This window comes from Canis lupus, chromosome 13 (genome assembly GCF_011100685.1).
Source record: "Canis lupus familiaris isolate Mischka breed German Shepherd chromosome 13, alternate assembly UU_Cfam_GSD_1.0, whole genome shotgun sequence".
NCBI classification, from domain to species: Eukaryota; Metazoa; Chordata; class Mammalia; order Carnivora; family Canidae; genus Canis; species Canis lupus.
The window spans coordinates 52,533,580-52,556,380 of NC_049234.1; positions in this window are offsets into that span (position 1 = coordinate 52,533,580).

A 22,801-nucleotide genomic window follows, 5' to 3' on the forward strand; every position below is an offset into this window, starting at 1 on the left:
TGATATCTCATTGTTGTTTTGATTTGCATTTCCCTGATAATGAGGGATTATGAGTATCTTTTGATGTCTCTGTTGGCTATCTGTATGTCTGCTTTGGAGAAATGCCTGTTCATGTCTTCTGCCCATTTTTTTTTAACCAAGCTCTATGCCCAAAGTGGGGTTTGAACTCATGACCCTGATACCGGAGAGTTGCATGTTCTACCAAGGGAGACAGCCAGGCACCCCTCTGGCCATTTTTTAAATGAGCTATTTCTTTCTTGGGTGTTGAGTTTTATAAGTTCTCTATATATTATGTATACTAACCCTTTATCAGATATGTAATTTGCAAATATCTTCTGTTCCATAGTTTGCTATATAGTTTTGCTGATTGTTTCCTTCACTGTGCAGAGGCTTTTTCATTTTGATGGTCCCAATAGTTTATTTTTGCTTCTGTTCCCCTTGTCTCAGAAGATATATCTAGAAAAAAGTTGCTAAGGCCAAAGTCAAAGAAGTTATTGCCTGTGTTCTAGGATTTTTGTGGTTTCACCTTTAGATCTTTAATTCATTTTGAATTTACTTTTGTGTATGGTGTAAAAAAAAAGTGGTCCAATTTCATTCTTTTGCATGTTGCTGTCCAGTTTTTCCAACACCATTTGTTGAAAAGACTTTTTTTCTATTGAATATTCTTTCCTGCTTTATTGAAGATTAGGTGGCCATATTGTTGTAAGTTTTTTTTTTGGCGGGGGGGGGGGTTCTATTCTCTTCCATTGATCTATGTGTGAATTTTGTGCCAGCACAGTACTGTCCAGCTTTGTAATATATATTGAAGTCCAGAATTGTGATGCCTTTGCTTTTCTTTTTCAGGGTTGCTTTGACTATTCTGGGTCATCTGTGGTTTCATACAAAGTTTATGATTGTTTGTTCTAGTTCTGTGAAAAATGCTGCTGATATTTTGATAGGGATCGCATTAAGTATGTAAACCTCTTTGGGATGGGTAGACACTAACTATTTATTCTTCCAATCCATGAGTATGGAATGTCTTTCCATTTTTTTTGTGTTGTCTTCAATTTCTTCATCAGTGTTTTATCATTTTCAGAATACAGGCTTTCAACTTTTTAGTTAGGTTATTCTTAGATATCTTGTTATTTTTGATATACTTGTAAATTGGATTGTTTCCTTAATTTCTCTGTCTGCTGCCTCATATTGGTGTATAGAAATGCAACAGATTTCTGTTGTACCTTGATTTTGTATCTTGAAACTTTACTAAATTTGTTTTCAGTTCTAGCAGTTTTTTGGAGGAGTCTTTTGGGTTTCCTATATATTAAAATCACATCATCTGCAAACAGTGAAAGTTTATTTTTTCTCCAACTGATTTGGGTGTCTCTTATTTATTTTTGTTGTCTGATTGCCCTGGCTAGCACTTCCAGTATTATGTTGAATAAAAGTAATGAGAATGAACATCCTTGTCTTGTTTTGACCATAGGGTAAGTCTCCCAGTTTTTCCTTATTAAGGGTGTTAGCTGTGGGTTTTCATAGATGGCCTTTTTATGTTGAGAGATGTTTCCTTTGTTGAGGGCTTTTATCACGAATGGATATTGTAGTTGGTCAAATGCTTTTTCCGTGTCTATTGAAATGATCATATGGTTCTTCTTTCTCTTACTGATATGATGTATCATGTTGATTCACAAATATTGAATTGCCCTCGCAACCCAGGAATAAATACCACTTGATTCATGATGAATGATTTTTTTAATGTATTGTTGGATTCTGTTTGTTAATATTTTGCTGAAGATTTTTGCATCTATGTTAATCAGGAATATTGGCCTATATTTCTCTTTCTTTGTGGTGTCTTTATCTGGTTTTGGTATCCAGGTAATGTTTGCCTCATAGAATGAACTTAGAACTTTACCTTCCTTTTCTATTTTTTGGAATAGTTTTAGAAGAATAGGTATTAACTATTTTTTAAGTGCTTGGTAAATTTCACTTGTGTAATCATCTGGCTGTGGACTTTTGTTTGCTGGTTTTGATTATTGATTCATTTTCTGTGCAGGTTATTGTTCTATTTAAATTCTCTATTTCTTCCTGTTTCAGTTTCAGTAGGTTACATGTTTCTAAGAATTTATCTGTTTCTTCTAGGTTGTTTGATTTGTTGGCATGTAGTTTTTTTTTTATTTTAAGATTTTATTAATTCATGAGAGAGAGAGACAGAGATAGAGGCATAGGCAGAGGAGAAACAGGATTCCCCGAGGAAGGCTAATGCAAGAGTTGATCCCAGGACCCCAGGATCACAATTGGAGCCAATGGCAGATGCTCAACTACTGAGATACCCAGGTGTCCCTGGCATGTAGTTTTACATAATATTCTCTTATAATTATTTGTATTTTCTGTAGTGTTTGTTATTTCTCTTCTCTCATTTGTGATTTATTTGGGTCCTTACATTTTTTTTTGATAAGTTTGGCTAGAGGTTTATCAATTTATTGATTTTTTTCAAAGAACCATTTCCTCATTCCATTGATCTGTTGTTTTGTTTTTGTTTTTGTTCCTATATCATTTATTTCTGCCTTTATATTTTTTAGAATGTATTTTATTTTATAAGTTTAAATTCAATTTAATCAGCATACTGAATTATTAGTTTCAGAGGTAGAAGTTTATGATTCATCAGTTGCATAGAACATTCAGTGCTCATTACATCAAGCGCCTTCCTTAATACTAATCACCAATTAACTCATCCCACTACCCACCCCTCCTCCAGCAACCCTCAGTTTGTTTCCTATAGTCATAGTTCCTTATGTCTTTTATGGTAATCTTTATTATTTTTTTCCTTCTGCTGGTTTTAAGTTTTGTTTGTTGTTCTTTTTCTAGCTCCTTTGGGCATAAGGTTAGGAGGTTTATTTGAGACTTTTCTTGCTTCTTGAGGTAGGCCTGTGATGCTATAAATATCCTCCTTATAACCACTTAGCTTGATCCCAAAGGTTTTGTACTATTATTCTTTCATTTTCATTTGTTCCCATGTACTTTTTAATTTCTCCTTTTATTTCCTCATTGACCCATTCATTGCATTGTAGCATGTTATTTAACCTCCATGCAATCATTGTCTTTCCAGATTTGTTCTTGTGGTTGAAATCTAGTTTCATAGTATTGTGGTCAGAGAAGTTGCATGTTATGACTTCAATCTTCTGCATTTGTGAAGGTTTGTTTTGGAGTAATATGTGATCTATTCTGGAGAATATGCAGTGTGCTCTTGAAAAGAATGTATTCTGCTGTTTTAGGATGCAATGTTCTGAATATTTAATATTAAATCCATCTGGTCCAGTGTGTCATTCAAATCATTGTTTCCTTGATTATTTTCTGTTTAGAGGATCTGTGTCTTAGAATTTTGACTTTTTTTTTCTCCTTAACTTGTATTATTTTGGAAATTATCATAGAAGTTAGAAAATACATGATGAGCTCTTTTCAACTCTAATGGACTTATTTTTTTCATTGTTGGATTTCTGTATCAACTTTTGTTTGGTTGTTTCTGCTTTTGCTAAAGAGAAGATTGGATGTCTTGGACAATGTGTGAGCAGTTGTTAGATAAAGAAATCTAAGGCAATTCATGGGTTCTATTCCAGGCTACAGATTTACTTGATGATTTTTGAAGAAACTGTAGGCATTGTTTTATGGAGGAGAAGGAAAAAAAATAATTTCCACATAGTGATGTAAGTATAGATTGAGTTTCTTTGGCTTTTACAACCAAGAATAGTTTAAATGTGTTTATACATTTTGGTTAAAATAAAGAATGGTTTTATTTGTGCCCTTTTTCAAAGATCTGCAATAGTTCTATAGATAACCCATTATTTAATTTCATTTGAGGAATGTGGGTGTTTTCTGAATAGTAATAGTTTTACTTATCTTTTTTCTACATGAATATATTTTTTTATTTTTTCAAATTTTTATTTAAATCATAGTTAACATATATTGTAAGATTGGTTTCAAAAATAGAATCTAGTGATTCATTACTAACATATAACACCCAGAACTCAACACAAGTGCCTTCTTTAATTACCATCACCCATTTAGCCCAACCCCTTCCTACCTCCCTCCATCAACCCTCAGTTTGTCCTCTATATTTATTTATTTATTATTTTATTTTATTTTATTTATTTTATTTTATTTTATTTATTTTATTTTTTAAAGATTTTATTTATTTATTCATGAGACACACACACACACACAGAGAGAGAGAGAGAGAGAGAGGCAGAGACACAGGCAGAGGGAGAAGCAGCCTCCATGCAGGGAGCCAGATGTGGGACTCGATACTGGGTCTCCAGGATCACATCCTGGGCTGAAGGTGGTGCTAAACCGCTGAGCCACCTGGGCTGCCCTGTTCTCTATATTTAAGAGTCTCTTTCAATTCACTTCCATCTTTTTTCCCCCTTTAGCTATGTTCATCTGCTTTGTTTCTTAAATTCCACAAATGAGTGAAATCACATGGTATCTGTCTTTCCCTGGCTGATATATATTTTTTAAGATTTTATTTATTTATTTGAAAGGGAGAAAGAGAGCAAGCAAGCAGAAGCAGAGGGAGCAGCAGAGGGAGAGGGAGAAGCAGACCCCCTACTGAGCAGGGAGTGTGACATGTGGCTAGATCCCAGGACCCTGGGATCATGACCTAAGCCAAAGGCAGAAGCTTAACTGACTGAGCCACCCAGACACCTCTGACTGGCTTATTTCATTTAGCATAATACATTCTAGCTCCATCCATGTTGTTGCAAATGACAAGATTTCATTCTTTTTGATGGCTGAGTAATATTCCATTGTGTATATACCACATCTTCTTTATCTAGTCATCAGTCAACATTAGGGTTCTTTTCATAATTTGGCTAACAGTTTTACTTGTCAAGAAACAATAGATACTTAGAAAATGAGACATTGTAGTTCAAGTTGCAATGTTTTTATGGCAGGTCAAAGTACTAAAACAAACCAAAGGAAATGCTTTTATGATTAATTGTTATTGGAAGAATGAGTGCCACCTCAAGGAAAGCTGTAGAGAAAGATGCCACTCTCATTCCTACAGACAGATTTCAGTTGTGAGTGTTAAGTGTCCTCAAGAGTACTAGGCATACCTAGAGAATTAAGCAGGTCTCAATCTTAAAGACACATACTCATAATCATAGCACTATCATGATACCACAAGGCACTTTTCACATTATTGTTTTCATTTACTCAGATGTAACTTTCTAATAATATAACATGTAATTCATAGACTTAAAACTATTTCCCATAATTTGACCATTGTTGATAATGCTGCTATAAACATCAAGGTGCTTGTGTCCACTTGAAGTAGTACTTTTGTATCCTTTGGGTAAATACTTACTAGTGCTATTGTGGGTCATAGAGTAGTTCTATTTTTAACTTTTTGAGGAGCCTCCATTCTATTTTCTACAGTGGCTGTATCAGTTTGTATCTCCAACAGTATAAGAGGGTTCCCCATTCCGTGCATCTTTGCCAACATCTGTTGTTTCCTGTGTTGTTAATTTTACCCATTCTGACAGACATGAGGTGATAGCTCATTGTAGCTTTGATTTGTATTTCCCTGATAATGAGTGATGTTGAGCATCTTTTCATGTGTCTGTTAGCCATCTGTAAGTCTTGTTTGGAAAAAATGTCTATTCATATCTTATGCCATACTTTAATTGGATTATTTGTTCTTTGGGGTATTAAGCTTTATAAGTCTTTATATATTTTGGAAACTAAGCCTTTATCAGATATGTCTTTGGCAAATATCCTCTCCCATCCCATAGGTTACCTTTTAGTTTTGTTTTCTTAATTGTGCAGAAGTTTTCTATTCTGATGAAGTCCTGATAATTTATTTTTGCTTTTATTTCCCTTGCCTGAGGTGACATATCTAGTAAGAAATTGATAAGGCCCCTGTCAAAGAAGTTACTCTCTGTGTTCTCTAGGATTTCAATGGTTCCCTGTCTCAAATTTAGGTCTTTAATCATTTTGAACTTATTTTTGTGTTTGGTGTAGGTGATCCAGTGTCATTCTTTCGCATGTTGCTGTCCAGTTACCGATGGACTGAGAACGGATAAAGATGCAGTATCTATATATATATGTGTATACACACACACACACACACACACACACACACACACACACGGAATATTATTCAGCCATAAAAAAGAATGAAATTTTGCCATTTGCAAGGACACTTATTATTCTAAGTGAAAGCAGTCAGAGAAAGACAAATACCACTCATATGTGGAGTTTAAGAAACAAAATAAATGATCAACGTGGGTAGGTGGAAAAGCAAACCAAGAAACAGACTCTTAACTATAGGGAACAAACTCATGCTTACCAGAGGTCAAGTAGGTTGGGGGTGAGTTAAGTAAGTGATGGGGATAAAGGAGTGCACTTGTGATGACCACCAGCTATTGTATAAAAGTGTTGAATTACTAAATAGTACACCTGAAAGTATTATCACACTGTATGTTAACTCAAATTTAAATAAAAACTAAAAAAAAAAAAAAAGAAAATCAATAAATACAAAAAAAAAAACTATTTTATCTATCCTAATGATTATTTCTTTAAATATAGTATCAATTACTTAAAATAATGCACCATAGGAGAAAATAAGACATTTTGAGTATTTTAGACAAATATGAACATAGTTTTGTATCTTAAAAGAATCTTGTATGAAAAGAGATTTGTTCTTTCCCTCCGGATGTTAGGTTGATAGAGGCTATTGCCCTTTGCCTGTAATGCATTGGTAGATGAGGGAAATTACATTGTACATGAGGAGAAAGCCTACTTTTCAATGATTTATATAAATAAAATTCTCCAATAATGATTTTAATGAAACTCATATCTGGCTGAATAACAGTAGCAATGGAGTGAACTCAGCCTTTCCTTAACTTTGTCAGCTCAATGAGGTGTTAATATTATGGTCAATGGGAGCATGGCCATATTAGATACAGGCAACTTCTTTCTTTAGTTCTGCTTTCTAAAATAGTAATATTCAGCAATGCATTTACAATTAAAGTCTTTCAATGTCACATTTTAATTTAATGAAATCAGCACTTTTCTGCATTCTAAGGATGCAATGTAATTGACTTTTGGGAAGAAAGTGAGAAGAGAATTCCAATATCAAACTTTAAAAACTAGCATTTGTGATTTTAATGAAAACAAAATGCCCCTTTTTTTCCCTTGCATCAGGCTTTCTAAAATTTTACTATTATTTGAAATCCAACCTGTGGTAACTTAGCTCCAAGTAATTTCAAAATTGTTGAAAACAAATATGATTTTCCTTTGTAAAACTTTTTTTTTCTGTAACAATGTATCAAAAAGAAAAATTAAACAATAAAAACAGTAGATACAATTCTTGTTTGGTAGGGTCAGTATAATCATCTAAATGCCTACATTAAATAGCACTAATAATTCAAAATGAAAATAATTTGCTTTATCCAATTGTAATATTTTAAGCTAATGAAACCGAGGCCAATACTCTAAAAGCTTCCAAATCCAGTAAACTGCTGAAACATTCATCCACAAATGTACAGCAAACACTGACTGCCAATTATCAAAATGATTTTTAAAGTATAGATTCCATGTCAACACGTTAAAAATCCAACTTAAAATATTTCTTTGCCATGTGCTCATCCTTTTATATTCTCATTTTGAATGAACCATTTAACCACTTAACCCACAAATTCAGGAGGCCCCCTGGACCTCCCTTCTTTCCTCCTCCTACCTCATCTCATAGGTCACTGAATCCTATTGATTTTACTGTTAGTGTCTCTATCACCCCTTGCTTAACTACCAAGGACTTAAGTTGGATTTCCCTCATCTCCCACCTGAACCAAAGTAAGCTCCACCCTTGTCGCTTAGCCATATCCAAGAGCTAGAATACACATATTAGCATATTACTTACTCCTGTTTGCTTCTTTTTAGTGTTCAAGTGGATTCCACTGTGTCAGAGCTTATTAGGCCATCATAAGATATACTCAAAAATCTCTCCTTTGCCTAATTTGCCTTTGTTACATAAATATAGTCTACATTTCAATTAAAACCAAAACTCTGCAGTTCTCTTAACTGTCTAATATATTTCTAGTTTTGCACATGCTGTTCTGCCTCCTGAAATACTTTTCTTTCCTCACCAACCTCCCAATCTCACTCTGCTCCCATCTGGAAAAAAACCTACTCCTATTTTATGATCCATATAAAAACACTTCTTCTTTGAGAATATACCTTATGTATTAAATTGATGACTTGCGATTTGTGTCAATATTCTATTTTGGAAATACTTGCAAAATTGCACTTATCACATTTTATCCCAACGATTTACTTACATCACTATCTCCATCCCTTGACTGTGTGCCCTTGAGAACAAATAGTGTTCCATATTTATCTTTTTATCCTTCACACTTTTTACAGTGTCTGACACATATTATGACTCAATAAATGTTTGTTGAGTTTAATTGGCATAAAATAAATCAAAGACTGTGTACTTATGTAAAGCTCTACCACTTACACAAAATTTTGTGAGGCTGTGTATCATACTCAGAATATAAGCATTGAGATGTCTGTTAATGCAATCCAGTTTTACTACCTATTTTTTCTTTTTTTAAAGACTCACACTCTCAGCCTAAGTTTTCAGCTTTAACGGTTTAGCATTATTCCTTCCCTCATACATATTATGGCTTATTTACTGAGTCACGTTTTTAAAGTACTTTGAAGAGAGATAATGAACTATTACTTAAACAAAAGTGATGTTCTCTTTATATAGGGTTCAGCCTCCTTCTGATGTTTAATTTCTTTTTATGTTTATTTCATGGATTTGAGGGAATGTATGAATCATCAAAACTCACAGAAGCTGATGGAAACTAGCCAGAAAGAGAAGAGATTCTAATGAAAAAATAATTTACATTGAAATAAAATTGCAGAAGGTGGGAGGAATAGCACAACTTGCTTCTGTGATGTTGTTGCATTATCTAATACAAATAGAAATCCTTTTAAAAGATATTTTGGAAAAGATTTTGATTCCTTCCAGGCTAGAGATTCCATTCTAATTGAAAATATAACACATGCAAACTGAAAAAGTCCTCCGCAAGACATTCAAGAACATTTTAATTTGGGAAACTCAATATATATATATATATTTATAAAACATCTATATAACATTTTAATTATGCAAACTCGTGATTTTTATCTATGTGTATTTTTGTATTTGTGTGTGGCTATATCTCAGCATAACTTGTAATTCTTAAAAAAACTGAAATAAAAAAGTTAAATCTTATTAGAATTTCAAAAGTGAAATCAGTTCAATACTATTCAAATAGTTACATAAAAATTGAGAATTTGCACAAATAGGCTATGCCATTTTCTAAATGTACTCATTACACAGATATTTATTTGCATTATGTATCATATATAAAATCATATGGATATATCAATGCATACATAAGTCATACAGAAGACAGTGCTTTCAACACTGAGACTTAGAATCTATGGAATGAAACAATTATAAATAAAGAGTCGATAATAATAAACAAGCATAGTAAATAATAATTTTAAACAATCAAATTACATATCAGGGGTATTTTAAAAATGTGACCTAGACAACAAAAGGTATAAGCAAAAGTGGAAGAAACCCTTAGTACTGGAAGACAAGAGTGGCAGAAACATACAAGCAAAGAAGCAGATTCAAAGAGGAATAGAGGACAGCCCGGGTGGCTCAGAGGTTTAGTGCCGCCTTCAGCCCAGGGCATGATCATGGAGACCTGAGGTCAAGTCCCACGTCTGGCTCCCTTCATGGAGCCTGCTTCTCCCTCTGTCTGTATCTCTGCCTCTCTCTCTCTCTCTCTCTCTCTCTCTCTCTCTCTGTCTTTCATGAATAAATAAATAAAATCTTAAAAAAAAAAAACAAAGAGGAATAGAATAATAAATAAGACCAAATTACTGAAGTATGGAGCAATTGATAGCAACTTCTTTTTTTTTTTTTTTTTATTGGTGTTCAATTTACTAACATACAGAATAACACCCAGTGCCCGTCACCCATTCACTCCCACCCCCCGCCCTCCTCCCCTTCTACCACCCCTAGTTCGTTTCCCAGAGTTAGGAGTCTTTACGTTCTGTCTCCCTTTCTGATATTTCCCACACATTTCTTCTCCCTTCCCTTATATTCCCTTTCACTATTATTTATATTCCCCAAATGAATGAGAACATATAATGTTTGTCCTTCTCCGGCTGACTTACTTCACTCAGCATAATACCCTCCAGTTCCATCCACGTTGAAGCAAATGGTGGGTATTTGTCATTTCTAATAGCTGAGTAATATTCCATTGTATACATAAACCACATCTTCTTTATCCATTCATCTTTCGTTGGACACCGAGGCTCCTTCCACAGTTTGGCTATCGTGGCCATTGCTGCTATAAACATCGGGGTGCAGGTGTCCCGGCGTTTCATTGCATTTGTATCTTTGGGGTAAATCCCCAACAGTGCAATTGCTGGGTCGTAGGGCAGGTATATTTTTAACTGTTTGAGGAACCTCCATACAGTTTTCCAGAGTGGCTGCACCAGTTCACATTCCCACCAACAGTGTAAGAGGGTTCCCTTTTCTCCGCATCCTCTCCAACATTTGTTGTTTCCTGCCTTGTTAATTTTCCCCATTCTCACTGGGGTGAGGTGGTATCTCATTGTAGTTTTGATTTGTATTTCCCTGATGGCAAGTGATGCAGAACATTTTCTCATATGCATGTTGGCCATGTCTATGTCTTCCTCTGTGAGATTTCTCTTCATGTCTTTTGCCCATTTCATGATTGGATTGTTTGTTTCTTTGGTGTTGAGTTTAATAAGTTCTTTATAGATCTTGGAAACTAGCCCTTTATCCGATATGTCATTTGCAAATATCTTCTCCCATTCTGTAGGTTGTCTTTGAGTTTTGTTGACTGTATCCTTTGCTGTGCAAAAGCTTCTTATCTTGATGAAGTCCCAATAGTTCATTTTTGCTTTTGTTTCTTTTGCCTTTGTGGATGTATCTTGCAAGAAGTTACTATGGCCGAGTTCAAAAAGGGTGTTGCCTGTGTTCTTCTCTAGGATTTTGATGGAATCTTGTCTCACATTTAGATCTTTCATCCATTTTGAGTTTATCTTGGTGTATGGTGAAAGAGAGTGGTCTAGTTTCATTCTTCTGCATGTGGATGTCCAATTTTCCCAGCACCATTTATTGAAGAGACTGTCTTTCTTCCAATGGATAGTCTTTCCTCCTTTATCCAATATTAGTTGCCCATAAAGTTCAGGGTCCACTTCTGGATTCTCTATTCTGTTCCACTGATCTATGTGTCTGTTTTTGTGCCAGTACCACACTGTCTTGATGACCACAGCTTTGTAGTACAACCTGAAATCTGGCATCGTGATGCCCCCAGATATGGTTTTCTTTTTTAAAATTCCCCTGGCTATTCGGGGTCTTTTCTGATTCCACACAAATCTTAAAATAATTTGTTCTAACTCTCTGAAGAAAGTCCATGGTATTTTGATAGGGATTGCATTAAACGTGTATATTGCCCTGGGTAACATTGACATTTTCACAATATTAATTCTGCCAATCCATGAGCATGGAATATTTTTCCATCTCTTTGTGTCTTCCTCAATTTCTTTCAGAAGTGTTCTATAGTTTTGAGGGTATAGATCCTTTACATCTTTGGTTAGGTTTATTCCTAGGTATCTTATGCTTTTGGGTGCAATTGTAAATGGGATTGACTCCTTAATTTCTCTTTCTTCAGTCTCATTGTTAGTGTATAGAAATGCCACTGACTTCTGGGCATTGATTTTGTATCCTGCCACGCTACCGAATTGCTGTATGAGTTCTAGCAATCTTGGGGTGGAGACTTTTGGGTTTTCTATGTAGAGTATCATGTCATCGGCGAAGAGGGAGAGTTTGACTTCTTCTTTGCCAATTTGAATGCCTTTAATGTCTTTTTGTTGTCTGATTGCTGAGGCTAGGACTTCCAGTACTATGTTGAACAGCAGTGGTGAGAGTGGACATCCCTGTCTTGTTCCTGATCTTAGGGGAAAGGCTCCTAGTGCTTCCCCATTGAAACGAGAGCTTTAAATGATACACTGGACCAGATGGATTTCACAGATATCTACAGAACTTTACATCCAAACTCAACTGAATACACATTCTTCTCAAGCGCACATGGAACTTTCTCCAGAATAGACCACATATTGGGACACAAATCGGGTCTGAACCGATACCAAAAGATTGGGATTGTCCCCTGCATATTCTCAGACCATAATGCCTTGAAATTAGAACTAAATCACAACAAGAAGTTTGGAAGGACCTCAAACACGTGGAGGTTAAGGACCATCTTGCTAAAAGATAAAAGGGTCAACCAGGAAATTAAGGAAGAATTAAAAAGATTCATGGAAACTAATGAGAATGAAGATACAACCATTCAAAATCTTTGGGATGCAGCAAAAGCAGTCCTAAGGGGGAAATACATCGCAATACAAGCATCCATTCAAAAACTGGAAAGAACTCAAATACAAAAGCTAACCTTACACATAAAGGAGCTAGAGAAAAAACAGCAAATAGATCCTACACCCAAGAGAAGAAGGGAGTTAATAAAGATTCGAGCAGAACTCAACGAAATCGAGACCAGAAGAACTGTGGAACAGATCAACAGAACCAGGAGTTGGTTCTTTGAAAGAATTAATAAGATAGATAAACCATGAGCCAGCCTTATTAAAAAGAAGAGAGAGAAGACTCAAATTAATAAAATCATGAATGAGAAAGGAGAGATCACTACCAACACCAAGGAAATACAAACGATTTTAAAAACATATTATGAACAGCTATACGCCAATAAATTAGGCAATCTAGAAGAAATGGACGCATTCCTGGAAAGCCACAAACTACCAAAACTGGAACAGGAAGAAATAGAAAACCTGAACAGGCCAATAACCAGGGAGGAAATTGAAGCAGTCATCAAAAACCTCCCAAGACACAAGAGTCCAGGGCCAGATGGCTTCCCAGGGGAATTTTATCAAACGTTTAAAGAAGAAATCATACCTATTCTCCTAAAGCTGTTTGGAAAGATAGAAAGAGATGGAGTACTTCCAAATTCGTTCTATGAAGCCAGCATCACCTTAATTCCAAAGCCAGACAAAGACCCCACCAAAAAGGAGAATTACAGACCAATATCCCTGATGAACATGGATGCAAAAATTCTCAACAAGATACTGGCCAATAGGATCCAACAGTACATTAAGAAAATTATTCACCATGACCAAGTAGGATTTATCCCTGGGACACAAGGCTGGTTCAACACCCGTAAAACAATCAATGTGATTCATCATATCAGCAAGAGAAAAACCAAGAACCATATGATCCTCTCATTGGATGCAGAGAAAGCATTTGACAAAATACAGCATCCATTCCTGATCAAAACTCTTCAGAGTGTAGGGATAGAGGGAACATTCCTCGACATCTTAAAAGCCATCTATGAAAAGCCCACAGCAAATATCATTCTCAATGGGGAAGCACTAGGAGCCTTTCCCCTAAGATCAGGAACAAGACAGGGATGTCCACTCTCACCACTGCTGTTCAACATAGTACTGATAGCAACTTCTAAAGGAATGGTCCCTTGAAGGGATTGTAAGAACCACTGTGATATCACTGTAACTGTTCTCCCTAAAACAGCAATAAGCAGTCTCCACATATGAAGCTTTTTTGACATTCTGAAATAATCTCTCGTGTTTATGTTTTCAGAGGAACATAAAAATACATAATAGTGGGCACAAAAAAAGAACACCTACATCCTCAGAAAATTATAAAAATGCAATTTACTTGCCAGTAAGTGATGAATCTATAGTTTATCTCATGGACCTTTCCACCATTGATCAGTCTTCAAGGTGATATTATGACATTTATAAGTAATATCAAATTTCTTCAATATATGGGACATCTTTAATAAACTGCATATCAATTTCATTTGAATAATTGACACCCAGTCAAATGCAAATGTTTTGGGTTTGCAATTTGATATGTTTTGACAAATATGCATAATCAAATAACTACTGTCTTAAGATATAGAACATATTCATTACCCCCCAAAAATTTCCTCATGTTTCCTTAGTGGTAACTGTCATCCAATTTGTCCCAGCCAACTACTTAACTTTCTGTCATATTACATTCATTTTGTCTGTTCTAGAATTTCATATAAATAGAATGCAATGTACACTCTTTCTTCCTATCTGCTTATCCCCAACTCTCCAAAAGTGGCAACTGTTAGCATTTGCTTCAGTAATCTGTACCCCCAAAGTGGGGCTTGAACTCATAACTCCAAGATCAAGAGTCACATACTCTACCATGGGACTACCAAGGGAGCCAGCCAGACACCCTTGTAATTGTTAGTAATTTCTTCTACAAAAGTGCAAAGGAGAAAAAAGAGAAAGATACATATCCTTTTAAAAATCATACACAAATTGTTTCACATTGTTCTGTACTTTGCTTTTTCCACTAAATAGTATATCTAGGAGCTCTTCCTCTATTCTAATGACAATAAACACCCTTTTTTTTTTAGACACTTAATTATTTACTATCTCCTATTTATAAGATGTTGTGGTTGTTCTGGTTTGTAATTTTTTTTAATTTCACATATACGTGAGAACGTACACATTTATTTGTCTTACTCTGACTTATTTTGCTTAGCATAATACCTTCAGGTATTACTCCATCAATATTGATGCAAATATCAGGTTTTCCTTCTTGTTTATGGTTGAGTAATTACCACTGTACTTATTAACCACGGATATCACATTTTCTTTATCCATTCCACTTTCAATGGACAATTAGTTTGCTTCCATGTCCTGTTGAAAATAATGCTGCAGTGAACATGGGGTGCAGATATCTTTTCAATATAGGGACTTCATCTCCCTAGAATAAATGCCTAGGGGTGAAATTAATGGATCATATAGTAGTTCTATTTTAAATTTTTGGAGAAATCACCATACTACTTTCAATAGTGGCTGTACCAATTTACATTACTGTGTCTATTTGTCTAAGTCAGTAGCAAGCAGTTGTTCCCTATATCTGCAGGACCAATTAGATGATTCATTTCTTTCTGATATTGCTGGAGTGATATTTTATGTTTTTTGCCATTAATTTCAGTCCAACCATCTCAAACATGTTTAAGAGAATCAAGACCTATAAAAATTGAATATTTCTCCCAAACATAACATACAATTAGTAAAATAAAAGACATATGAGGGTAGCTATAGAAAATATATAAAAATTAAGGCTTAAATCTTGCAAAGATCTTCAGTGACATGAAATAGTGTAGCCAGAAAATTATCCATTTTAATGATATTTTCAAAAATGTATCATTTGGTTTAATGTTTTTAATTTTTTATTTATATTATTTTATTATTTCTTTCCTTTTATATACTTTGTGTTTATTTATTTCTTTTTAGACTTTCTAAGGTAAAACTTAGATCATTGACATAATTAGATATCATTAGATATTTCTTCCAGTATTTAATTTTTTAACTGTATATATATATATATATATATATATATATATATATATATATATATTTATTTATTTATTCATGGAACACACTGAGAGAAAGAGAGGCAGAGACATAGGCAGAGGGAGAAGTAGGCTCCAAGCAGGGAGCCCAACGTGGGACTAGATCCTGGGATTCTGGGATTCCGGGGTCACACCCTGAGCCAAAGGCAGATGCTCAACCACTGAGCCACCCAGGCATCCCTAAACTGTATGTTTTTATTTTTTTTTCTATTTTTTTTATTTTTTTATGTTTTTAAAATTATATGTTATACAAACACACAAACACACATATACATACTCTTATCCCTGAAACACTGCTTTAAGTGAATTCAACAAATTTTGATGTTTTTCAATTTAAAATATTTTATAATTATTATTGTGATTTGTTCATTGGCCCTTGAGCTACATATAATTATTATTTAGCTGACCATTATTTGGATATTGTAGGCTTATTACTCCTCAGGGGTCAGATAATATAAACTACTTTAATTCTTTGCAATTTATTGAGATATTTTTATGGCCTAACATATGATCTATATAGGTTAATATTCCATGTGAATTTAAAGTCTGTCTACTTGAAATAGGAGTTCCAAGTCTCAACTATAATTGTGGATCTATTTCCTTTCTTTTTTTTTTTTTTTAAGATTTATTTATTTATTTATGATAGACAGAGAGAGAGAGAAAGAGAGAGGCAGAGACACAGGAGGAGGGAGAAGCAGGCTCCATGCAGGGAGCCCAACGTGGGACTCGATCCCGGGACTCCAGGATCGTGCCCTGGGCCAAAGGCAGGCGCTAAACCGCTGAGCCACTCAGGGATCCCGGATTTCCTTTCAATTCTATTTGTAACTGGTTTATGTTTTGAAACTCTTAAGTACATTCATATTTAAGTGTATTTTGTCTTACTGGTGAATTATCCCTTTAATAATCATAAATGCCTTCTTTACAAATATATTTTGTCCTGAAGAATTCATGGTCTGATATTAATATAGTCCCCCCAGTCTTTTTAGGATCATTTTTAACATATACTTTTTCATCTTTTTATTTTTGCCTAGTTACATATTTATATTTAACGCATGTGTGTTCTAGACAGCATATTGCTTGATCTGGCTTTCCATCCAATTTGACAATCTACCCTTTATTTGGAGTGTTTAGAGCATCTAAATTTTATTTGTCTCTAGGTTTGGGTTCAAGGCTACCATCTGGCTATTTGTTCCTTATTTTCTCTATTCATTCTTTGTTCTTTTTCTTTTCCTAACACTGTTTGGATTGAGTAATTTTAGTGTTCCATTTTAGAATTACTTATTGTACTTCTTTCATTTTTGTATAGTGATTTTCTTTGACAGATCATCAAGATACAACTTTAACAGTCTATTTTAATATTTCTATACCATGCGTGCCTCAGTTTTCACCTCAGTTTACAAATCACATGTTAATTTTTTTTAAATAATCAATTACCATTGGAAACAACAAAAATTATGAAAGGTCCTTTTAAATCTTTTCTTGTATATTTACCACATATAGTATTCTTTATCCTTTTTTTCATATTTTATTTTCCACTTGGATTGTTTTTCATTTACCTGGAGAACTATTGTTATTATTTCTTTTTTTTTTAAATTTTTTTTCGTTATTATTTCTTTTTTTTTTTCGTTATTATTTCTTATAGGTAAAGTAGCTAATGATGAATTTTATCAGATTTTATTTTTTTGAAAATATTTTATTTCACCTCATTTTCCAAAAATTATTTGGCCAGATATAGAATTGCAAGTTAAAAGTTATTTTTTTGGTTTATATCTTTGTTTCTAATCTTTAAAGATACAATTCTGTTTTCTTTTATCTTTGATTGTTTCTGAGAAGTCTGTGAGATTTATCTTTCATTTCCAGGATTATATAAATCTATCTCTAATTTTTTAAAGATTTTCTCTATTACTGGTTTTCTATAATCCAAAAATATTGTGTCTAGCTCTTTGTCTTAATTACCTATTAGCTAGCTAAATATTTAGCTATTTAGCTAAATATAAATAGCTAGCTTATTTAGCTTTTTTAGCAAGAACCAAAAATTCAATGAGCTTCTTGGTTTTGAGCTTATTGTTTCTCACTTAACATGTTGTGAACCTGCAATGACTTTATTTTATATATTTGATATGGCCTACCAGATTCCACAAACATACTTGCATAAGGCTTTATTTAAAGGCAAATGATACAGTGCAAGAAGAGAGAATAAAGGAAAGTATTTGGAGAACTAAGAGACATCAACATACATGCACCTAAAGGGCAGTGCTGGGGCAGATTAGAATGTCTCTGTGTTAAGGCAATATCCATGTCATTATCTGTTATAGGAATCTTAGCTTTGGGAGAGCTCAAAGGAAAAATTTTCAGAAGGTACATTTATGTCCTGTTGGCCTCCTGATCAAGCCAATCTTTCCAAACTGGTTAGACTGTATTAATCACTTTTTTTCCCCTATATTTTATGATGTTTTGATACCTAGATGGGTCTAGTTGGCTGGAAAGAAACTGCCCATTCAAAGGCCAGCTAATTCTCAAGATACCAATTTCCTGTGGACAGGTCTTTCATAGGCAAACCAAACCAATCTCAAATTTATATCCTTATCCTCAACTGTCTCCCTTAACCAACAATCACATACCAAACCAATACTTCCCCTGCCCTAAGCCAACACAGGGCCAAGAACAAGAACACCGAAGACTGTCACTTAGCTTAGAGCTCACTGATATTATTCAGATTAGCCAATCCTAAACTATTTTCCAGCCCTGCCTTGCCTTGCCTTACATTTCCTATAGAAAACACAATAATAAAGTTCTGGGTCATGCTTTCCTTCGTGTTTCCTCTGCCTTATGATCAAACCTGATGCTTCCCTATGGACCCCTGCATGGCATAGTATCCTCCCCCCTTTGGAGAACTATAAATAATAAATTCTTTGAATGGAATTGACCCACGTTACCACTCAGTCACCTCCATATCTTAAAATTCCATAGGTACAATTGGAACATAGGCCATTTGCAAATCATTAGCAAAGAAATTGACCTATGAGGTCGCCTGGCAGCACATCATAAATTCCTTTGTCTTTACCTTCAATAAGAATAACCAGCCATCTAGATGTGCTCAAAGATAAAGATAGAACGTTCCCTAGTAAGATAATCTACAATATCTCTACAATTCAGGCCCCGACTCTTGGTCAATACTCTGTCATTTTAATTAGCTCATGACTACTTTTTCTGTCATCTTTTGCACAATTTATGCAATATAAAAAGTGAAAGGATACTGAAAAGAAAAAACTTTTGTGTCATCAAGTGAGGTATGTATATTGCTTTAGAGAACCATTCCAGTTTACCAGTACATATCTTTTTTCATAATCATATAAAAGCTTGACAATTTTTTTAAAGGTTTTATTTATTTATTTGAGAGATAAATACAGAGAGCCACAAATGGAGGTGGGGTCAGAGGGACAGGGAGATACAGACCCTCCACTGAGCAGGACCCCAATCTGACAATCTGAAGCTCCATCCCAGGACTCTAGGATCATGACCAGGGTGAAAGCAGAAGCTTAATGGACTGAGCTACCTAGCACTGCAAATCTTTTAATTTTTATTGTAATTTTTGAATTGTATGAAAGGTATAAATTAAGTATTATATTGAATTAAGATACCTAGGAATAAACCTAACCAAAGAGGTAAAGGATCTATACCCTAAAAACTATAGAACACTTCTGAAAGAAATTGAAGAAGACACAAAGAGATGGAAAAATATTCCATGCTCATGGATTGGCAGAATTAATATTGTGAAAATGTCAATGTTACCCAGGGCAATTTACACGTTTAATGCACTCCCTATGCAAAATACCATGGACTTTCTTCAGAGAGTTAGAACAAGTTATTTTAAGATTTGTGTGGATCAGAAAAGATCCCGAATAGCCAGGGGAATTTTAAAAAAGAAAACCATATCTGGGGGCATCACAATGCCAGATTTCAGGTTGTACTACAAAGCTGTGGTCATCAAGACAGTGTGGTACTGGCACAAAAACAGACACATAGATCAATGGGACAGAATAGAGAACCCAGAAGTGGACCCTGAACTTTATGGTCAACTAATATTGGATAAAGGAGGAAAGACTATCCACTGGAAGAAAGAGTCTCTTCCATAAATGATGCTGTGAAAATTGGACATCCACATGCAGAAGAATGAAACTAGACCACTCTCTTGCACCATACACAAAGATAAACTCAAAATGAAGGAAAGATCTAAATGTGAGACAAGATTCCATCAAAATCCTAGAGGAGAACACAGGCAACACCCTTTTGAACTCGGCCACAGTAACTTCTTGCAAGATACATCCAGGAAGGCAAGAGAAACAAAAGCAAAAATGAACTATTGGGACTTCATCAAGATAAGAAGCTTTTGCACAGCAAAGGATACAGTCAACAAAACTAAAAGAAAATCTACAGAATGGGAGAAGGTATTTGCAAATGATGTATCAGATAAAGGGCTAGTTTCCAAGATCTATAAAGAACTTATTAAACTCAACACCAAAGGAACAAACAATCCAATCATGAAATGGGCAAAAGACATTAACAGAAATTTCACAGAGGAAGACATAGACATGGCCAACAAGCACATGAGAAAATACTCCACATCACTTGCCATCAGAGAAATACGAATCAAAACCACAATGAGATACCACCTCACACCAGTGAGAATGGGGAAAATTAACAAGACAGGAAACAACAACTGCGTGGAGGTTCCTCAAAGAGTTAAAAATAGATCTGCCCTACAACCCAGCAATTGCACTGCTGGGGATTTACCCCAAAGACACAGATGCAGTGAAACGCTGGGACACCTGCACCCCAATGTTTATAGCAGCAATGTTCACAATAGCCAAACTGTGGAAGGATCTTCGGTGCCCATCGACAGATGAATGGATAAAGAAAATGTGGTCTATGTATACAATGGAATATTCCTCAGCCATTGGAAATGACAAATACCCACCATTTGCTTCGAAGTGGATGGAACTGGAGGGTATTATGCTGAGTGAAATAAGTTATTCAGAAAAGGACAAACACTATATGGTCTCATTCATTTGGGGAATATAAAAAATAGTGAAAGGGAATAAAGGAAAGGAGAGAAAATGAGTGAAAATATCAGTGAGGGGGACAAAACATGAGAGACACCTAACTGGGAAATGAACAAGGAATAGCGGAAAGGGAGGTGGGCAGGGGGTTGTAGTGACTGGGTGTCGGACACTGTGGGGGGCACTTTGCGGGATGAGCTCTGGGTATTATGCTATATGTTGGCAAATTGAACTCCAATAAAAAGAAAGGAGAAAAAGAAAGAGAGAAAGAAAGAGAGAAAGAAAGAGAGAAAGAAAGAGAGAAAGAAAGAGAGAAAGAAAGAGAAAGAAAGAAGAAAGAAAGAGAAAGAAAGAGAGAAAGAGAAAGAAAGAAAGAAAGAAAGAAAGAAAGAAAGAAAGAAAGAAAGAAAGAAAATCTTAAAAAATATATATAATAATTGTTATTTCAGATAAGTGTCATACTTTCTTCTCACTTGACCAAATAGTATGATACTCAGTAACATTAAATGGCCAATTCGAATATTTTACCATAAAAGAAATCTATGATTATGTGGTCACAGGAAGACATTTCCTTTTATTTCCAGTAATATAAAGAGGTTAAACATGTTTACACATTAGAGAAATTACCCTAAAATATTTTCTTCACTCATTTTTTATCTATTTGCTCTCTTAGTCGCTGTATTTTAAAATTTCAACTTTCCATATGAATCATTTTCTCATATTGTTCACTATATTGTTTTACATAAGAAAATCTTCATATGTTTGATAATCTTTTTTTCTCATTAAAATTTTATTTTTTCATTTTTTGGAACCTAATGTTTTTCAATTTGTTTGCATTAAAAGTAATTTTTTGAACTTTTTTAATGGTTTCTAGGGCAACATGACTCTCAATATGGTCTCATAAATATGCCACAGTTTGGGTATTTTAACTTTCACAGTGATATTATTTAGGAACTCTAAGTTTACTATAATAATTGTCTCATTTTGTGAAAGAAGAATATGTTTTCTAATAGCTCAATCAGTTCAGTTCATTCTCTTAATCAACATTTTTAAAAGACATATCATATAATAATGATTCAGTAGATATGAATATTCAAATATTAAAGGTCTCTATTCAGTTAGCTCACACAGTAATCTAAACTGTTTTTGTAAGTTATTACCCTGATTCATTCTTCTTACACTTTACCAAAGATACTAAAGAAAACCTATTTCTACCTGCAGGGAATAAATTAATTTAAAAAATATGAATTTGTTATACTAAGGATTTCAAGAATAGCATTTGCTATCTTTTTTGTAGCTGTGATTTATAAGCCTCAACTTTTTAAGCCAAAATTTGTCACCTGTATAGTCCTTCTGCATCTTATAAGATGTCCCAACAGTCAACAGTCACTGGATTTTTCCAAACTAGTAAAATTTCCACCCTATGCAATTATTTGTGTAAAGGTTACAGCACAAATTTAGAAGATCTGAATACAAAACGATTTCCATATAGTAAAAAGTAAATATGTAAATATCAGCAATGCATTTCTTAGTGTTCTCCATAGTTATCCTTCTACAAGACACACATTTAAGAAAGAACAATAATACTGAAATGGCTTTGACAACATAGAGACAACGTATTAAAAATCACAAAGTACAAGGACATATCTTAACCTTGCATTGCTGTCACAACAGATGCCTTGAATTAAAAAGAGATTGAAATGAATTTACCCATGCAGTTTGGCTACTCAGGTAGATATAGTTACTAGTTTTTCTTTAAGAATCAGTTTCTTTAAATTCATTTTATTAATGATTACTGTATGAGTAATCATTTTCATTATCCAAATACAGATAATCCAATAAAAACTATATAACCTAACTTATGAATACAAATGACATTTTGGACAATTTTAATAGGATTTTATATTTTAATAGATAGAAATAAAATGCTTTGTACAATAACAATACTTTTTGATTTTTTCCTCTTCTTCAATTAGGTAGAATAAATGGTATCAATATTTTTCTTCAAAATTTCAACACTAGGCTTCTAATTTCAACTGTAATATATAAAAAGCTCTAAAGTTACCAAGCCTATTCTTACAAGAAGATCAATTAGACAAACTAAAATTCAACAAATTTTCTTGGACTAATCAGAGAACTGAGTTGATAGCACCAAAAATCACATCAAATTCTAAAGAGACAAAT